Consider the following 18,171-nt stretch of genomic DNA (forward strand, 5'->3'; position numbering starts at 1 on the left):
AACTGAAAAGAACAGAACAAATGATAGGACCTGGGGCTGCAGCTCTGTAGAGGCCCTGGTTTCCATTCTAGTCCCACACACCACATAAAATCGGGCATTGTGGTATCTATGGTTTTTAAAAATAAGGAAATTGTCTATTGAAGTATCCTTTGAGGGTTAATTGTTTAAGAAAAAAAGTGAACCAATGGCCAATTTCAAATCACCTATAAGAATAACAAAATCAATCTATGTTGTAATAAAGTATGTTTTCAAGAGTGATTTGAGGCCTATAGAGCACTTTCCCACCAGAGTATGCTTGTCTAGATAATACTAAACAAGTACAGTCTATTATGCATGTACCACCTTAAAGAAGACACCTAAAGACTTCTGTTTATTCTGCTAGATCTGCTGTGATTTCCAACATGGGCTGAGTCCAGAACTGGATTTGTGAACATAAATTGGTAGACCTAGCTACAGGAAAAATTCTAAACCTTACAAGGATGACTTTCTTTCAAATTACCCAGGTTTGGTGGCATGAGCCTTCATGCCACCCCTCAAGATGAGGCAGAGGCAGAGGCAGAGGCAGAGGCAGAGGCAGAGGCAGAGGCAGAGGCAGAGGCAGAGGCAGAGGCAGAGGCAGAGGCAGAGGCAGAGGCAGAGGCAGAGGCAGAGGCAGGAGGATCGCAGTTTAAGGCTACATTGAGAGACCTCAGGGGAAAAGAGTATTACTTAAAATGATCAAAGACTCCACATCCAATTTACCATGACAGCTCATGATGGGGAATGACAGAGAAAAGCCAGGGAAACATACCACAGATAAGAAGAGAAGACTTCAAATTTCTACATCCAGCAAGAGTTAAAAACAGACCTCACTTTGGAAATCCTCTTAAAAATCACTTGAATTTTCCTTGAAGCACCCTGTGAAGCACATTTCCTCAGTGTGCTCTTGGCAGTCAGTGTGGCTGTGTTTTGGTTTAATTTCCAGCTCTGTAAACGATAACCATGCTGGCGCTGAGCATCCCATGTTGTGGTTGGCTTCTACTTCCGAGGCCAGGCTTTATTGAGGGACAGGAGGATATGCACAGCATGTTTAAAATGTTACATCTGTGCTCCACACCACAAGATGTCTACACCAGGAAGAACAGGAAACCACACGCAGTGGAGAGCATCTTCCTATGAATGCCTCACAGGCGATAATAGAGGAGCTATAGCGTCCCAGGTGTGTTCTGGGAAGTGCAATAAAGAGAACCAGGTCTCTGCTTTCATGGACTCATGTGGTAGATTTAAGCGGTGGATCCCACCATGATGTAAGGAAACACAAAGACTACAGATGGTGGGGATGTTGGGAAACAAAAATAGGATCTTAGGAAGCAAATCTTGACTGATATGAGGTATTGTTTGAACAAGTATTGATGACAGAGCCTGAGCAAGCCAACCCACTTTTGGATGGAAGCATGACAGTTGGAAAAACAGGTGAGTTAAAGGTCTAGAGCAAGGATTCTCAAGCTGTGGGTTGTGACCCCTTTGGGGGTTGAAACACAGGGGTCACATATCAGACACATATTAATTGATAACATTAGCAAAATTACAGCCACAAAGTAGCAACAGAATAATTTTATAATTCAAGTCACCACAACATGAAGAACTGTATTAAAGGGTCACAGCATTAGAAAGCTTGAGAACCCCTGGCCTAAAGGGAGGAGGTTTTTTGTTTGTTTGTTTGTTTGTTTGTTTTTTGGTTTTTTTTGAGCTTGAGACAGCAAACTCCATTCTCCTTATTGTCTTTGGAATTGAGCAGGTACAATTCACTTCTTTAGTTACGTGATTGTGAATTAAGACTATATAGACAAATTACTATAGTGTAAATGGTTTAATGCTTTCTATGGGACAGCTAAGATATATATATATATATATAATATATATATATATATTTTTTTTTTTTTTTTTCTGTGACCAACTTAGAATAACTGCTCAGAGGAAGTCATTATTACTTCTACTTTCAGGGTGGGCACAGAAAGCCAAGGTACGCCAAGGGGAGATGAGGCTTCAGTTTGTATCAAATGAACCATTAATTCCAGGATCACCTACTAAGCTCTAATGTCTACTAGAGCATCTGTATCACATAAGCTCATGAAGAGTTCATGGTATAGACTAACCTTCAAAAATGTGATGATTTAGGCAAGCTATTTATAGCAATACTCACTGGCCAGACATTAATATATGCTGTACATTCAGAAAGGGGAAAAAGATTTCACATGAGATGTCATGCTGGAGGTGGACAGCTTTCATTGTAGCATCATACATAATCAATGCAGCACAATCTTAAATATTTCATAAACTAGATGCTACTCATGCATATGGGACAATGAAGATTGACGTTTTGAGATATACCACAACGGGGCTAAACTATGACTATTCTTAAAAGTATCTAAAAGCTAATCTGTACAGATGTCAAGGTTCACATTACTTTATGTACAACTATTGTGTCAAAATATTTAGAGCAAAATAGCTTTGATGCATTTGATCCCTGGCTAGGCCTACTGACTGGGGAAGAGAAAAATCAAAATCGGTTTTGACAACTTGAAGTGATGAATTGCTCTTTGATGGTCAAACTTCAGTGAGTGAGTGTATTATAATGTTTGGCATTTATTTGGCTTACACTCTTGACCCTGGCTTATTCTGAAACCATCACTCACATATGTTCGTCTGGCAGAGCTTTGGAACTTTTATCAACTGTCATATTTTTTAGCACATCTTAAGTGATAAGGATGCATTTGAGGAGTACATTTCCCTTGAGACAGATGAAAGTTCAGACTAATTTTTTATTTAAAAAAATGAAGTTGTCTGGCATCTCTGTGCTATCTATGTCTACTTCCTGCCTCACAGACATTTTCACCACACTCAGCAGCTTTGGTTTCACCATATGATGATCACTAGGACTCAGTAATTGAGAGTCATGATCACTAGATACTCAGTACTTACAGCAAGTACAAAAGAGTGAAAACCTGCAGTGTCAATTCTGACACAGTGAAAATTTTAGAACACAGCAAATTAAAAAACAAAACAAAACACTTCATCTAAGTAATTTGAAAACCTATAACCAGTTTAGCATATTCTAGGGGTTGGACAATGGCTTGGTGGGAGAGCACTTATCTAGAATATAGAATGTTCTGGTTTCAATCTGCAGCATTGTAAAAGAAAAATAAAAAACGGTAACAACAATACCATAACCCTAGTATATTTCTAAGTAGGCTGACATTGTCCTTCATGGGCCAATATTTAAAAGATAAACATATACTACTTTATCTGCATTTAAGGGATGCTTGGTATTTACTGTGTATTAATTTGTGTGTCATTGTGTATTTAAATATTTTATTCCATATATGAAATCACAAAAAAGTTTAAAATCTCAACTTACTCTAAAATGCATCTCTTGGTTTAGCATAACAAACATATGGTATCATAATGTGATGTGAGAGTCAGATCATTCTGTTACAACTGCATAAAAAAAAAAAATCCAGTAACAACCTCTCCAAAGAAAGAGCTAGTTAAGAATGCTTTGTGCCAAGTACCTGCCCTTCCAAACACTACACCAACATTAACTAAACCATCCGGTCAAATTCAGATTTTTTCTGAGGGTTGAGCAAAGAAAAGGAAATACATTTTCTTTCTAAGAATTCTTGTGAGAAGCTTATTTCCTGAGACTGTATGAGTCATTCTAAGGAATAACAAGCAATATGTCTCAAGCAATCCAAAATAATTTAACTGCTAGGTTTTTGAAGTCCTTGCTCTTTGAAGATGCAATACAGCACATGATTGAGTTCTTGCATTTTTACGCATTGTACAAGTTGCCGAAGATGCAATGGTTCCAGATATAATCCCAAAGAATAATAATTAAAAAATAAATGCTAAGCCTTCGGAAAATGACAAACACATACTTGTTACATATAGGGGAGTGCAGGGACCTCACCGTCTGTCCCATTGTGTCTGTCAGGTCTATTTCAGAAACTGACACATAGTAGACACGCTTTCGAGCCTTAAAGTCTGTGCCATTTCATTTCCCAGTGTCATTCTCAATAGGACCCAAGGGCCATGTGCTGTGGTGGGTGCAGTTAGGTTTCAACTTGAAATGTCCTGCAAGATGATCATGTGTTGAAACTTGGCCCCCAGCTGTGGCCAATATTGAGAGGTGGTTAGATCACAAAGGTGTTAACTCCATAAGTGATGAGTTCAGCAGAATGGGCTAGGAAAGAGGCCTGATTAGTGGGTGGGTAGGGGTAGGTCTTTGGCCATTTCTTTCTCTTCTCTTTTTAGTGACAGTGAGATGTGCAGCTTTCCTCCTTCATATCTTGGAGCTATGGTGATGTAATTCCTACCTCTGGCCCACAGCAGTGGACACGGCCAACTGTGGACTAAAACCTCTTTCAAAGGAACCACAGAAAATATTTCTACATTAAAACTTTTCTCAGGAATTTGTCACAAATGTCTAACAAAGATGATAGATGCATATGCTAAAAGGACTGTGAATTAACCTCAAGAATACATCGATTTCCTCAATTTTACACTCCTCCAAATGGTAAATACACAATCATTGCCAAAACTTGGATCACCACATGGTAGGCAAGAAATGATTCACTATTTCAGTGTCTTGGGTTTTGTGATAGCTATTAATTTTTTCATGAAGTCACATTAAGGAGTTTAGAACACACATTCTGAAACTAGATTGTCTATATTTTCAGGCTGCAATTTCCTATAGAAGCCCAGGCATGTCACTCTGCCTCATCTTCCCACATCCAAAATGGGGCATATACTTTTTTTTAAAAGATAAGATTCTGATATGTAGCCTGTGCTGGCCTGAAATCCACTACTCATTATATAGCTCAGACTGGCCTTGAGCTCCAGATGTACACTATATCACATGACTGAGACCTTAAATTTTAATGCTTTAACCAGTACAGATAATACTAGACTGATTTTTTTCTCTTAGCTAGGGCCCCATTATACATCTTTGTCTGGCCTGGAAATCAGAAATTCCCCCATGCCTCTGTCTCCCAAGCACTGGTATTAAAGGCTTTTGCATTATACTTGGTTTGACATTTATTAATGAAAAAAACAAACCACTGGTAATTTTCTGTTGTCCAGCATACTCATATTTTCTTCTGTGAATTAATTCACAATGCACACTGAAGTACATATCTATAACACTAGGATTACTCAAACAATCTTCTAAATGATTCCTTTTCTTTTCTGATATTGAAACAGCATCTGGGTCTGGGTATAACAACAAGCTGGCCTTGAAGTCACAATTTTCTTGCCTTGGCTTCCTGAGTGGTGAGACAAAAGCCCTGTACCATCATGCTCAGCTTGCAATATACTTATTCTTGTTTAGGTGAATGTTCCCTTCTTTTTCATCATTCGGTGCTCTTGGTTTATATGAACTCAGATGTAATGATAACACGTTTAAAGCAATGATATGATGTTGCAGTGTGGAGGGCTATAATCCATCATCTGTTCTTCATAAGCGTTCCCTAGATATAGGAAATGTTTGGGAGTTATGGTGCCAATTAGCATACTGGAAAATAAAATGATAATGTCCTATTATGCGATGAAGGGATCACTAAGCATACGCATATGTTTCTAGTAAAGATTTCCAAGACTGATTAAAGAGCACAATCCTGTTTGGGTAGCAAAACAATTCCATCTTCAAAACCCAAGGAATCTATCATTCCCAGTGCTAGCTTATGAAAACTATACACAGAAATGAGAGAGGAGCCTGGGGCAGGACAACTCAGTGTAGGTGAGAAATTAGAAATTCTAAATATCAATCTCTTTTCCCATAGAAAAATTGATAAAATAAGATAGCCATGTATCCCATCTTTGCTGTCTAAGAAGACTGAACCATCTGAATTCGTTTTTAAAATGCTTTGGTCCTTTAACATTTGTGTATTAATACCCTTCACATATGATTTTTGTTATTGCGGGTATCATTTAAAAATATATCCATCAAAACGAAGAAGTGTCAGTGATTATTAGAGATTATACACTATTCTCATTTTGATATCTTGACAGTTTGGTTCGTGTGGTTAAAATAAAGAGGCAAGGTGAGGGACAAAAAAAAAAGAGCACAGGCAATTATAATAGATAAAACCTAAAATTAACAAATAAGGAGTATTCTTTAAAAAAAGAGAAACAGCTGCTATTTTCTGAATCTATAGTATTAAATGCACTAAATACATGAAATAATTTTCCTCAAAGGAAACGTTAGTATCTGGCAAGGATTCCAGATGCTCATTTGCATATGTCTTATCAGGTTTCACGTTCAAATTAATGAAATGAAAAGCAAACTAGAACAAGGAAAGAGTCCATAAAGAAAATTCATTGTCCTCTTAGACTTCTGCAGTAAGAGCAGAATATCTTAAACTTCTAAGAAAGAAAGGAATTCAAGTTTTACATCTATGTATTCTAGACCTTGTTCAGGTCAGTTACATCGAAATTTCAATACCAATGATGATCGCCTCCCCAGGTGACTTACACAATTAATGTTTTATAGTTATGAATTATTGAGAGAGGCTCATACCTATCATCTGGTAAATCATTCCAACCCGTCTTTTCAAAATTGTCCCTCTCTAAAATTCCGCATTACTAAACCCAGCGAGTTATTTTCGAATGAAAGCAATTTAGTGATTAGGAGACCATTTCAAATTCTTTCTTGTCACAGGATCGTTAATGGCACTACATTTGCTCTTTTTAACTTGCCATTTATACTTCAAGACGGAAATGCACACATGTGGTAAAGCCGCATTCCTATGAGCTATTTTAGTAAAGATCACTTAAGAGAGTGACACATACACCAACTTGAGATGAAAACCCACTGGGGTAATGGGGGCTGCTCAAAAGACATTAACAACAAAGAAACTGAATTCCCTACAGTTTGTACTTTGTGATATAATACAGTTTTCTGTTTCTGTTTCATTTTGTTGTGTGTGTGTGTGTGTGTGTGTGTGTGTGTGTGTGTGTGTGTGTGTCTGTGTGTGTGTGTCTGTGTGTGTCTCTGTGTGTGGTGTATGGCATATGCACTTGTATGTATGAATGTGTGAGTATGTGCACATGTATATGTTTGTGAAAGTCAGTGTGTGGGTGTGAGTATCTTTCCCCAATTGATCTCCGTCTTTGTGTTTTGAGTCAGGATCTCACCTCAGACATGGAGCTCACAGGTTCAGTTGGAGTTGGGTGACTAGTAAACTTCAGTAATTTGTCACTGTCTGGCCCCACCTTACTAGCTCTGGGGTTACAGGTGCAAACCACTATACACTACCGGGTTCTGAATAGTTGAACTCAGATCTCAGGGTCTGTGCTGTAGCAAGTTTAGTAACTGGGTCTTCCCAGCTCCTTATGGCAGTTTTTCTCCACAACCGTCATCTGCTGCTTTGATGTCAAAGGAAGTAACAGTAGTGTACAAGCCAAGGATACATCATGCGATAGCACATACAATTTTAACTTTTCCTAAAAAGCTAGCTCTTTTATTCTCTTCTAGGAATTATCAAAACTGTTACTGCCATGCACCTAACCAACTCAAGTAAGAGGAGATAAATATTTAATTCTGAGATTGTCAAAGTAGCAAGAACTTTAATAGCTCAGTCTGGGAAAACAGTCATCCAGGATGACAAAGACTTGAGCCAAACCTTAGATAGGCTCCTGTGAAAGCTGCCTTTGGACTAAGCCTCACTCTTCAATCATATCTTCTGCCTTCCCGCTCTTGTTGCAAACGGATTGATAAATCTCTGTAGTAGGAATGCTGCCCTTGCATCTGATCACTACCCTCACACTGGGTACCCAATTACCTGAATTGTTTCAGCACCAATCCCACCAAGTCAGAAGCAAGAATCTTCTTGCCTTGGAGCTTTCTCGTGATCCTCCATCCACTCACAATCCAACTCTGACAGCTACTGTAGAAGGAAGCAATCTTTTCCTGCTATCTATCTTAATTCACTGGTGGGGACCCTTGCACTACAGGATAGATTCACAGTAAAATCCACATCTTATTTTGGGCCAATTGTTATGTATCATTACTAGAGAGTTTTAAAAGCTGGATTTGATGAGGAGTGGAAATGTAAAGCAAGACAGGAAAGGGGCGTTTGTAAAGTCCAACAGCATGGGGCAGGGGGAACTTTGCAAGGCCTGTTCGTCCAGATTGCCCACATCGATTCCTCTTTAGAGATGAGGGTGCTCACTCTCCTCCGACAGAGAAAGTTCCTCTCATAAAAACATTGGATGGATTTAGGGCTGGGGGTGTCAGTGAGTCCCTTCTACATATGCCTTTCTCACATTCCTTCAGCATAAGGCATTCAGTATAACTAATTGCCTCATGTTGGGAAAGTACTTCTGGTCCAACAAATCCTCAGATGCCCTTGTTAGACTTGAGCTGAGCCTGATCTCTCTCTCCTGACACCCAACACAACAGACTTACATAAAGACTTCCTTTCACCAAAGTCAGCACGTAATGCAGAAACCACGTCTATTAGAACACTTTTCAGAATAACTTACTAAACTAAGAACTCAGTATAGATGTTCACTAGTGGAGTCATGCCATACTACATAATGGTATATTACTCAGCCATAGGGAAGGACAAAATTACATTGTTTGAATAATCTCATAGAACTAAAGATCACATCAGGAATTCTAGACTTGGCATGTGCGGAAGGGACTTTCTGTCTCCGCCAGGCCTGAAATAAATACACTATTTCCCACAATTAATAAATGCTAACAAAAATGTCTTCCTTCCCATTTTAAAGTATATGCATTGTTTTCATTATCAAGGGCAATAGGACTGAAAGAACTGAAGTTACCAAGCTATGAGTTTTCTGCTTAACTAATTGGATTTTGGATGAAGTATAACTTTTCTCTAGATTATTGTTTGTATAACTAAGGAAGGTTAGTGAAAGACTCAGAAACAGACAGTAAACTGTTTTGACTCTATACTACATTATTATGTAGTATAGAGTTATTGCTTGTATATATTTTGTAACAATACTATTATTACTATATACTATAGAGTTATTACTATATAATTACAGGTGGGAATAAAGATTTTCTAGCAGCCTTTTCCTCCTGTTTTAGTGTACATTAAGGGGGAAAAGGCTCCATGCACTCAGGGATCCAAAGGATAAATACCTATAATGAAACAGCCAAGCGAGGCAGCTGTGGAGGTGACCAAAGGAGATCATGGAGAAGGTGAGGACCCCCTGCAGGTGGCAGCCATAATTCTCCCTCATTTCCCCCGGGTGGGAATGTTGGCCAGTGTGGTCAGGACACATGAAGTTTCAAAGAAAGCAAGAGTCAAATTTCTCAGAGAAGGGACTGGATGCAATTTTAGTGTGTGGTCCCATGACTCACACAGCTACAGCAACAACTCCACATGCAGGGTACCACTCCAAAGAAATGGCAGTAAAAATAAACATGCTTAGAGAATATAATTAAATGAAATCCCCCAAGGTTGGATGTTCCTTAAACTAGAATACTCAAGTTGATTTTCTTTAGAGTCAAGAGCTACTTAAGTTCCTACCCATTTCTTACTTCCACTGAATGGTCTTTTCTGTTGTGAATCCAATAATAGATACATACAACACACACACACACACACACACACACACACACACACACACACACACACACACATTTTTTAAATTGTGTTTAAAACTGATTGCATGTGGACTGTGAAAAACAACAATACCTCCTGAACTGTAAAGTTAACTAAGATCATTCCAACTGTGTTGCCACAGAGTGGGCTGTAACTCACCCACTCCAACAGCAAACAAATGGATTGCACTTACCAACAGTATCTTCTAATTATGTGACTTGGAAAATCAGATAAACAAGAGAAAAATTGTAGCCACTTCAGAGGTACATTTTTGTTCTGGTTTATCTAATGTTTGCAAAATAGTGTGCAACAAAAGAAGTAAAAATGTAAGCAAAGAGAAATGAATGTACCAGAAAGCTAGACTTTGTACCTTGTCTGAATAAAGTCACAGCACAGTGTAATTTGGAAAACGTGATCTCCAGAGAGAAAAGTCTCCATGGAGATATGAGCAGAGTCAGATTAAAAGTGATCCCAACATAAACAGCTTTCAAAGAACGGATCATCAATTGTGATACTGCCAAAGTTAGACAAGAATTGGTTATTTGATTTCTAAAATGTGCAACCATTACAAATATGAGCAAATCCATTTATAAACTGAACAGAATAAAAAAATTGGTAACTAAATTTGAGAAATGGAAGCCTATCAAAGATTTTGTTTTACTATATCTACAGGTCAACTCAATATAACTAGATTCAAACTAATAATTTTTTTCCTTGATTAGAATTTTGCATTTTTCCTGTTAGTCTGACTCATATTCTAACTATAAAATATAGATATATTTGAAAGCAAAAAAGCTGTGAGAGTTGCAGAGAGGGAGGGGTGATGATCAAAGAGGTCAAGACCGGGCTGGTGAAACCCACAGAAACAGCTGACCTGAACAAGGGGGAGCACATGTACCCCAGAGTTATGTCCGGGAGTCTAGCATGGGACTGATCCAGATTCCTGAATGTGGATGTCATTGAGGAGGCCTATGCACTCTATGGGGCCTCTTGTAGTAGATCAGTATTGATCCCTGGCATAAGAAAGGACTTTGGGAGTCCATCCCATGTGGAGGGATGCTCTCTCAGCCTGGACACCTGGGGGAGGGCCTAGGCCCTGCCCAGGATGATATGATAGACTTTGAGGATCCTCCAAGGAGGGTCTTACCCTCCCTGGGGAGCAGAGGAGGGATGGGGTGGGGGGTTGGTGAGGAGTGGGGGAGGAGGGGAGGGAGAGGGAGCAGGGATTGACATGTGAAGCAGGCTTGCTTCTAATTTGAACTAATAAAATAATAATTTCTTGAGAAAAAAAGCTGTTAGAGTGAGAGATTTATGTGCAATATTAAAGCAGGTTTTACTTACACAACTGATATGGTGACTTACACACACACACACACACACATTCAATCAATGCCTAAAAGTCTGGAGATACGGATAAATATATATATATATATATATATATATATATATATATATATATATATTTCCACATTGCAGCAACTTTTAGAAAGTCTTTGGAGCAGTCAGGCAGTTGCTCCCTCACTTATAATCATAAATGTGGTTTAACTGCTTCTCAGGCAAATTATTATTAACCCTGTCATTTTTCCCCTAACAAAACAGTGATCTCAATAATAATCTCCAAAAAATATCCCTCATATAGTCAAATCTGAATCAGTCTAGCTTAACCTAATTTCATGGTCTCTTGTTCTAATTACGGTTGAGAAATAGGATTCCCACCAGAAAACGACTATATGCTCAGAGTATTTTATACTTCTTATATCAGAACAGACAAAAATAGTTCCAAATACTCCCTCCTTGAGTTCCAGTACTGGTATTCAATTCTGCTCCACACACCTTCTATACAAAGGTATAAATTAAAAGTAATACAGTATAGGTAGGGTATCCAAACAAATTCACTGTCATAGTAAACACATTTCTGTAAATTTTCCCCATATAGAACTGTTGTCATATAATTATATAATTACACACACACACACACACACACACACACACACACACACACAGAGAGAGAGAGAGAGAGAGAAGAGAGAGAGAGAGAGAGAGAGAGAGAGAGAGGATATCCCCAGCTTCTGTTTTTAAATTCATGAATCCATTTAAATTTTACATGCCTGGGAAGGTAAAACTCAGACATGATATTTTTGGTTAAATAATCTAGGAGACATTTAATTTTCACACGATGAATATACTTGTAAAGTACCTATGAAATAATATACCAATGAGAAATGTGGGGGATGAATAAAACATGTAGCCTGTGTCAGAAGGCTGAGTCAAAAGTCTCCTCTATCAGTGATTTCAGAAATCCATTTAGAGGCATGAAGTGACTCATTGTTGAAAAACACACATTAATAGGCAGCTATTTGTTTTGTGGGACTACCTAAGACCTGGAAGAAATACAACTTCTTGTGTACTTCAAAGATTTCAGAAGTGCACAAATATTTTATCTCAAATTCTGTCATTCTTTACTTAGGATTCACAAATCGCCAAGCGAGTACAACTGTATTAGTTTACTGTGAACCTCCCCCTCCTTTACTGTGTGGGCTCAGTCCCTCTCCCATCAAGTTTTGTCACCCAAGTGTACTTAACAGACCACTTTCTGTTTCTTTCATCTCCCAGACACAAGTGAATTTTTTTTAACATTTTAGTATTTCCTACGATTTCTTTTCTATTTGGACAGATTTTTGTTCTCATGTTTAAGTGTGTACACTTCCACACAACTTTCTTTATTCTGTAATGAATTCACCTGCTTTAATGTCCTTCCTTTTTATCTCTAGAACTTTCTTACAAAATAATGTTAAATGAGGCTTGTGACTTATTCATTTTCTTCACACCTGAAAACTTTCTCCATTGCTAATATGGAAATGGAATCTTGAAGGCCACTGGTGGCATCTTACTCTCTGACTCAGTAGACACCCATGTCCTTGTTTCCCTTTGCCTTTTAGATAGCAGTATTTGTGCTCATCAGCTAGGGTTTCTAAACCCTGTAACTGTCTTTGATGTCTCCATTACCCCACAGCCAGATGTAGCAATTCCCGGGGTTGGGAACTTCTTTCCTCTCCTTCCATGCCTTCCCTCCCATGGTGGTTTTATTCATTATGCTGGTACCACGTACCACGTTCATTCCTGCAGATGACTCCCGTACCTTCACCATTAACTATATGCTGTTTTTTTTTTTGTTTTTTTGTTTGTTTGTTTGTTTTTCTGGATAGCTTCCTGAAAGGAATGTCTAACCGAAATTTACAACAGGGCTTGGGAGACAGCTCAGCCAGGGCAGTGTTTGCCAAGCAGACATGAAGGCCTAGCTTTGATCTTTAGCAGCCATGAAAAAACTTAAGTATGTCTGTGCTCATCTCTAATCCCAGAGCTAGGGAGGTGGAAACATGATTTCTGGAGCCTGCTGGCTAGCTAGTCCAGGCAGTCCAGCTGAACTGATGAGCTATGTGTTCAGTGAGAGAATGTGTCTCAGAAACTAAGGTGAAAATTGACAGACGAGGGTACACAAAGTCAACTGCTCCCCCCTCCACAACCTCTCCCATACATGTGTGCATACCTTTATGTGCATGGACCACTCATATGCAACTACACAAAACCACAACCCACACATTCATTCAGAATGCGCTAAGTCCAAATTTAAGATTATGTTCTTGCAATGAGCATACTCCTCTAACGATCTTGATCTTATTTCTGTTTATGGTATTTTGTTTCCAAGTTACTTAAAATTCAAAATGTGAAGCACTTATGTGAACAATTAATTCTCCTACTCACATGATATCACCTACTACTTAGGTTATGAATGTTTTTTCCATTCTACTCATTCCTGCTTTTACTCTTGACTGCCTTATGCTTTCAGTGATCTTTTATTGTTCCCATCAAGGCTGGGTCTCTCAATCCTAGTTTTCTGAACATAATAAATATTTTCATGTCATCTTCACTACTGCTTTCATTATGTTATACTGTTTGTCAACATCACAGAACACAGACTTCTAATCTGTATGTGTGAAGCTCAATGCTTTTCATCTGTTTTTACAGGAGTCATCAATTTCCCACCATTCTCCCTGCCTCTCTGTATGAGTATGATCCTACCCCACTGCCAAAATTCTCTTCCTTCTCCTCTTCTTGCTGAAATATCCTATAAAAATTCTATCATGCCAAGCTACTTTAAGCTTTCCTACTCCGACTTTCAAATCAACCCACATGAAAGTAATTTCTCATATCCATTTTTTAGCACCCAACTTATGTCCCCCACAAAGCCCTTATGAGATAGCGTTATTTACTGCCCTCATAGTTGAGATCTGAGATTTATATGTTCTTTCCTCCCCTGCTTTCCTACATTAGATTGTATGTTTCCCAAGGTCAGAGTTAAATTTGTATAACTTGGAAACTCTATTTCATAAGACACAAAGTCATATATAATGTGGACATTTGAATTAAAATTGACCGGGAGGAGTGTAGACCATAAACAAGTCTGCCCTGAAAACCCAAGCACTGGTAGTTTTGTCCTCTGGACTCCAGAGTGGATGAGAAGTCAAGCAAAGGTAGGTGACTTTGTACCACACAAATTCCTCACATCTAATTCTTTTATGCCTAAGATAATGCAGACTTTGGCTTCACTCCCAATCAAAGAACAAAGTAGTTTCATTTAAACGTTCCTTGTAGTTCTTGGGAGTCAGCAGTTTTCGATGTGCATAAGTGGATGTGGGAGGGTAGATACAGAAGCTCTATCACAGACTTGATTTCACCCAGAGCCCAACTTACTTATGAAAATGAAAACTAACAAACCCTAAAATACAACACTGATAAAACCTTTTCTTATTGTAAAAATGCTTTAACATAATCTACTTTTAGAGGAATTTCCAGATAATATCAACTAAATAAGTCTTTAAGATACAACATGCCTTGCTGTAATAAACATATCTACGGTGTGTGCTGTCAACAATCACAATTTTCTACTTATGTACTTCAATAAGGCAACATATTGAATGCTGCTAAGGGACACAAAGCTAAATATAAAACTATATACTATTCGTAATCATCTATACTGCTCTCATTATTTTACCATTTCATTACCGGAGTTGCACCGTAAAAAAAAAAAATCAATCATTTCAAAATAAATTATGGAGAAAGCTATGCTTTTGTATAATAAAAATACAGGACATATTAAAAGAAATGAAAACAGTACTTTATTAAGAAAGAAGTACATCCCAGAAATAAAAATCTTAAAAGAAATATTTTATTTTAAATTATGTGCACATGTGGGGGTGGATGAGGGTGGAGACTGTCTACATGAGCACAGTGCCCACAGGGGCCAGAAGAGGGCATTCCTGGAGCTGGAGTGAGGTTGTGTTGAAGTGGCTGCTAGGAGGTGAAGTCATGTCCTTAACCACTGAAGCATTTCCCCATCCCCATCAATAACTTTTTAAAGATGGTGGTAATATGAGGCATCACACAAGCCACTCACTTTATGCTGCAAAGTTATGGCCTCCTATAAGCACTGCTGGATTTTCAGTTGCCCTCATACAGCATCCTGATGAATACAGTGGCAATGATATTTACTGAAGCAAATAGAAGAAAAACTCTATGAAAAGTAAGAGTAAGATAGGTTGATTGCATAAATGAGTAAACTTAAAAAGAACTGGAAATGGGATCTTTTAAATAGGCAAAGAGAATTGATATCTGTTAGCTTTCCTCTCATGTAATCAGGTAACTGACAAGGGCATTTGTTCAGTGAAGTGTGGCCAGGACAAGAAAGCTTTTATGAACAAAGGGAATAGGCAGCAAGATAAATGTTAGGCAGGTGCTTTTATTTAGATCAGATGCAGGATTAAGTTGCTCAAATAGTTCTCCATTTCAGAAAAGAATTATATCATTGGCATGGTTTGTAATTCCATCATTCTGGCCTCAGTGACACTGTATGTACATTAGAGTATCAACTGAAAAGCCAAACGATCAGAAAATTAATCAGGAAAAATGCACATCTGTTGATCTATTAATTATAGTATCATTTACTTTTTGTTAAATGTGAACTTTATAGCAAATCCTATAAAACTCTTGCTCTTGCCAGATATGGAAAGGATCATTTGGATAAAAGGCATTTCAAAAGCAATCTGTAGCATATTTGGGATGAAATATTTGGGGGTCTCTCGGGGAAAAGGGCTTTGCATTGGAAATTAAATATCGATTTTATGATCTGGCTAGTCATTTAAAAAAAACAGCAAGCCCATAAGTCAGGCCTGCAGTCTTGGGTACCCTGATGCTTTTTTCTGTTTTAGAGGCTCGTTAACTCAGACACTTGTTTTTCCCTAGCCCACTGTACTGTAATAAAGACCATCATTCAACCAATCACACAGCAAAAATAAAAGTGACACCGGGAGGACTGATTCTCAATGAATAAAAATGCATCTTAATCATTGTGTAGTTTACATATGTTTAGAACATATTATATTGAGCAACATTAATGGAGAAGGAAAACAAATATCTTCGTTGTTTTCCTTCAATGTCTCTGTGGGTTAAAGACCTTCCTATTTAACACTTCTTTCTAAAAAATTACACAAAGGTATCAAGCTTAAACATTTACGAAGGTTTTGTTCTGTTGCATTCCTAACCCCGGTACTGCTTCAGTTTCCTCTGAACACACACCATTGCCTGAGGGATCATATAGTTTTCTTATGTCTTCCCTTTCTTCTGTCCAGATATTAAGTTCCTGATGGGGAGGCCCTGTGTCCTAGCATAGTACCTGACACTTAGTAAACACATAAAATAAGTAAACGAGTTGACTGCTATGCTGCTTTGCCGGATAAATGATGTGCATTTCCTCTTGTGGTACAGCCTCCATACCCTGCCTCTTTAAAAGTCATTAAGCTTTCTTCCTTTGTAGACACTAGGCTAAATGACAAAGTAACTCAATAAAGTTGTGCTGCCAGGTGAAGCATTCACTTCTCCACCCTTCAGCACTGTTGAGGCCACAAAAGCAGCTGCCAGCCAGAATAAGAAACTCTCAACAGCCAGGCGTTGATGGAACACACCTTTAATCCCAGCACTTGGGAGGCAGAGGCAGGTGGATCTCTGTGAGTTCGAGGCCAGCCTGGTCTCCAGAGTGAGTGCCAGGATAGGCTCCAAAGCTACACAGAGAAGCCCTGTCTCGAAAAACCAAAAGAAAGAAAGAAAGAAAGAAAGAAAGAAAGAAAGAAAGAAAGAAAGAAACTCTCATCAAGTATCTAGCAAAGAGAGTGACAAAAAGTGTACAATACACTTCAGCTGTCATTGTTCTTGCCACTAGGTTATTTTCTCTGGTTGTAAACAGCTTGTCAATTCCTCACTTATCTCATAACTATGGGAAGTGGTTCAGAACAGCCGTTGCAGAACATGGCATCTTGTGAAGTTGAGAAGAGCAGAGAAGCACCGTGGTCCTATGGCCTTTCCCTGTTCTCTCCTGTGAAGGAAGTGCTAAGGCAGGCATTTACATCTTTATCTCTGGTGATGGTACACAGTAGAATCTGAGCAGTTGGACCTTGATGGAGATTCCCCCCCCACTATGCATCAGTTCTGAACCTGCTGCAATCCCCTTCATCTATTATTTCTGCATCACACACCTTGTATTTGAACACCAATGGCCATAAACAAACAAAACAAAAACCACACAAACCTTTCCTCTCCTTCTTTGGGCATTCATTTCTGAAGATTCCTTTGTCATAAAACCTTATATAAATGTGTTTGTTTTTGTCATGCTAATCTATCTTTTGTTTTGAGGTCTCCACATACTTCATTGTGTTTATATTATATTACTATAAATGAAACTTGAAATTTATATGCATGGGTAAGCTCACCATGGTGAAATCTTATGGGGAAAACAAAGAAAGAAACATATGGGTTCCTCAGAGGTCTCTACTCTCTCAAGACTACACCTCCATAGGAGTCACCGTGCTGTATCTATTTCTTGATAATACTGTTTCCCTAATACACTTCAGAGTCCAGAATCTCTGCCTCCTTCTCAAAGCAGCCCCTTTATATGTATTCACCCAATAGATGCCACACTAGAAAGAAATGAGACCAATCCCATTATTGGTACTGCACCCACACATGTACTTTCATTACTGTTTGAAAATTGCATTTCTCAAATGCATGGTCTACATTTGGTGAGCAGGGGAGAAGGTTTTGCTGTTGGACAGTGGTGCAGAATGCATATGAAGAATAAATGTTCAGTGCAGGAATTCAGTGCTGTGAAAAATCCTGCTTGTCAGGCTGCTATAAAAGCAGCTCTTGGCTGCTTATAAATAGTAATTCTATTCCAACGGTAATGATCTAATTTATATCCATCTTAGTTTCTGGAAGTGCGACTACCCAGGGAAAACTTGTAATGAAAACATTATTGATAAACTTGTAAAGCCGAGTTATTAAAAAAATGAGGATTTTTAGAATATGAAGCAGATACACAGCTGAAGGTTTAAATGTAGTGGAAGATAAACAATAAGTATTTATCACTAGAGAAACAGAAAAGGCTTCCACGGAATTAATTTGAAGATTCACCCAAATAAAAGGTATTTAGCAATGATCAAACCTG

The 18,171-nt window shown here is 38.4% G+C and overlaps 1 protein-coding gene across 1 annotated transcript in view; it reads right to left on the reverse strand.

The window, feature by feature from the left end:
* Window positions 1-18,171, reverse strand: part of Tmtc2 (transmembrane O-mannosyltransferase targeting cadherins 2) — a 178,796-nt gene that overhangs the window by 38,166 nt on the left and 122,459 nt on the right. The gene's annotated exons all lie outside the window — the stretch shown is intronic.

The sequence above is a fragment of the Cricetulus griseus genome, assembly GCF_003668045.3.
Source record: "Cricetulus griseus strain 17A/GY chromosome 1 unlocalized genomic scaffold, alternate assembly CriGri-PICRH-1.0 chr1_0, whole genome shotgun sequence".
NCBI lineage: Eukaryota > Metazoa > Chordata > Mammalia > Rodentia > Cricetidae > Cricetulus > Cricetulus griseus.